This window comes from Heptranchias perlo, unplaced genomic scaffold (assembly GCF_035084215.1).
Source record: "Heptranchias perlo isolate sHepPer1 unplaced genomic scaffold, sHepPer1.hap1 HAP1_SCAFFOLD_209, whole genome shotgun sequence".
Taxonomy (NCBI): domain Eukaryota; kingdom Metazoa; phylum Chordata; class Chondrichthyes; order Hexanchiformes; family Hexanchidae; genus Heptranchias; species Heptranchias perlo.
Window position 1 is genome coordinate 423,158 of NW_027139223.1, and position 3,101 is coordinate 426,258.

Sequence of the window (3,101 nt, forward strand, 5' to 3'; positions counted from 1 at the left end):
GAAATTCTTATCAGCACTCTGCGCAAGGAGTGACAAAGTTAGTTTCACTTCATGACTCACTTTGGTTGAAGATTAACCCTTTCAGGCCTGCAGTAGCAGCTCAGAAACAAAAAGCAGAAAAACAAGATTGCAATTTTACAATCTGGAGCCAGAATACAGCAAGCTGGGCTCAGTAAACACAAACCGAAAACTAATCAGCTCAGACCAGACCCTAAACGGTTATAAAGAGGAACAATAACCTTCATAAATCCCACAGAGAGGAAAGGGAAGGAGCTCTCTGGGAGGAATTGAAAATATACAGAAAAAGTTAAAAGGTTCATCGTGGGAAAGTGAGCTGTGAGGACACAGAAAATCTGCAAAGGGATATGGACAGGTTAAGTGAGTGGGCGAGAAAGTGGCAGATGGAATATAATGTGGGGAAATGTGAGGTTATTCACTTTTGTCGGAAGAATAGAAAAACAGAATATTGTTGAAATGGTGAGAAACTATTAAATGTTGGTGTTCAGAGAGATCTGGCTGTCCTCGTACAAGAAACACAAAAGTTAGCACACAGGTACAGCAAGCAATTAGGAAGGCAAATGGAATGTTGGCCTTTATTGCAAGAGGTTGGAGTACAAGAGTAAGGAAGTCTTACTACAATTGTAAACAATTTTACAACACCAAGTTATAGTCCAGCAATTTTATTTTAAATTCACAAGCTTTCGGAGGCTTCCTCCTTCGTCAGGTGAACAATGTGAAAATGTTCACATCGTTCACCTGACGAAGGAGGAAGCCTCCGAAAGCTTGTGAATTTAAAATAAAATTGCTGGACTATAACTTGGTGTTGTAAAATTGTTTACAATTGTCAACCCCAGTCCATCACCGGCATCTCCACATCATGATTACTACAATTGGACAGGGATTTAGTGAGACCACACCATACGGCCCCTCGAGCCTGCTCCACTATCCAATCAGATCATGGCTGATCTTTTACCTCAATTCCACTTTCCCGCCCTAATAAGAACATTCTGGTGAATCTGTGCTGCACCCCCTCCAGGGCCAATATATCCTTCCTGAGGTGCGGTGCCCAGAACTGAACCCAGTCTCCAGATGTGGTCTGACCAGAGCTCTGCACAGCTGGAACATCACTTCCTCCCCTTTGTATTCCAGCCCCCGAGATAAAGGTGAACATCCCATTCGTCATTTTAATTATTTATCCACTAGTGTTTAGTGATTTCTGTACTTGGGCCCCTCAATCTCTCTGCTCCTCCACAGTTCCCGGCTTCTCACCATTTAGAAAATACTCTGATCGATCTTTCTTCGGTCCAAAGTGAATGACCTCACACTTCCCCACATTGAACTCCATCTGCCCCAGTTTTGCCCACTCACTGAATCGACCAATGTCCCTTTGCAACTTTCTCCTCCCATCTACACTATTTACTGTGTCACCTAACTTAGTGTCGTCAGCAAACTGAGATACACGGCTCTCTATTCCTTCATCCAAGTCACTTATAAATATAAATTTAACCCCGACTGATTCTTTTTCCTGCCCCAGTTTAATGAGACCGAGACCATGTGGAGCCCATGGTCAACACATCAGACCAGTTACACTTTACCCACTAAACCATGGGCAGGGGGGCTTCAATAACTGATTGCTCGGTCTCTGAAAGGAACCAGGAATGCTCACTAATATTTCACCTTCAATTCCTTTAGTGTGAGCGTGTGTACACTGTTTCTCCGTTTTTAGATTAAAGACATTTCGACAAAATGGCATCTGTACTTTGAATAAAACAAATTGCTGGCAATAAACAGCAGAACTGACTCAGGATCCCACCCAAAACGTTGCCCCTCAGATGCTGCCTGACCGGTGCAGAGCTCAGTTGGTAACATGTTCTATTCTGGGACTAGAGAGTTGTGCGACTTGCTGGGGCTCGGGAGTTTGAGCTCATGATCCAAGCTGCCACTCCAGGGCAGTGCGGAGGGAGTGCTGCTTTGTCTGGATTCCCGGGCCTTCTCCTTCACACCTCGTGAGAGGAGGTGAGAAGGCCCCAAACAGCAGGTGAGTGCCTTTATCGCACGGCTTGTGGGCCCGGAGGAGCAGGAGTGCTTCCCCCAGGCCCAACAAGCTTCCCTGGGGCAACCCCTCCGCCCCATGATCTCTGACCCCCCGACACACAATCTCCAACCTGCCCCTACAATCTCAGACCCTCCCACGATCTCCGACTCCCCCACGATCTCCGACCTCCCCCCCCCACAACGATCTCCAACTACCGCCCCACCCATGATCTCCGACCTGCCCCTACAATCTCCACCCCCCCACGATCTCCGACCCCACCACGATCTCCGACCCCACCACGATCTCCGACCCCCACCACGATTTCCGACCCCCCCACGATCTCTGACCCCACCACGATCTCCGATCCCCCCCCATGATCTCCGACCCCTCCATGATCTCCGACCCCCCCCACGATCTCTGAACCCCCACGTTCTCCGACCCCACAGTGATCTCCTACCTCCCCCACCATGATTTCCAACCTGCCCCTACAATCTCCCACCCCCCCGCCCGAGGAACTCCAACCCCACCATGTTCTCCGACCCCCCCAACGATCTCCAACCTGACCCATGATCTCTGACCCCCCCACACCATCTCCAACGCCCCCACGACCTCCGACCCCCCCACAACCTCCAACCCCCCGTGATCTCTAACCCCACCACGATCTCCGTCCCCCCATGATCTCCAAACCCTCCCTATGATGACACCCGATCCCCCAGATGACTCCGGACCTCCGGTGAACCCGACGACTCCCGACCCCAACCCCCGATGACCCCCCAATGACTACCGACCCCCCCCCACCGGTGACCCCCAACCCCGAACTCCCGCCCCCCTCCACCGTCCAACACTTACCTGCTCGCATCATCTCCCTTGCTCTTCTCCCGTCCGACTGAGACCAGCCTGTCAATCCGGACGGCCTCTCGGGCGGAAAACTGTCAAAATCAATACTAAAAGACGCCCTGACGTCAAAATCGTAAGGACATCCGGGAAACCCGGACTCGGGGAATTCGCCCCCCGCCGACTTCCCAGTGAAAATTTAGGCCGTCGTCTTCGATCCCCGACACAAACT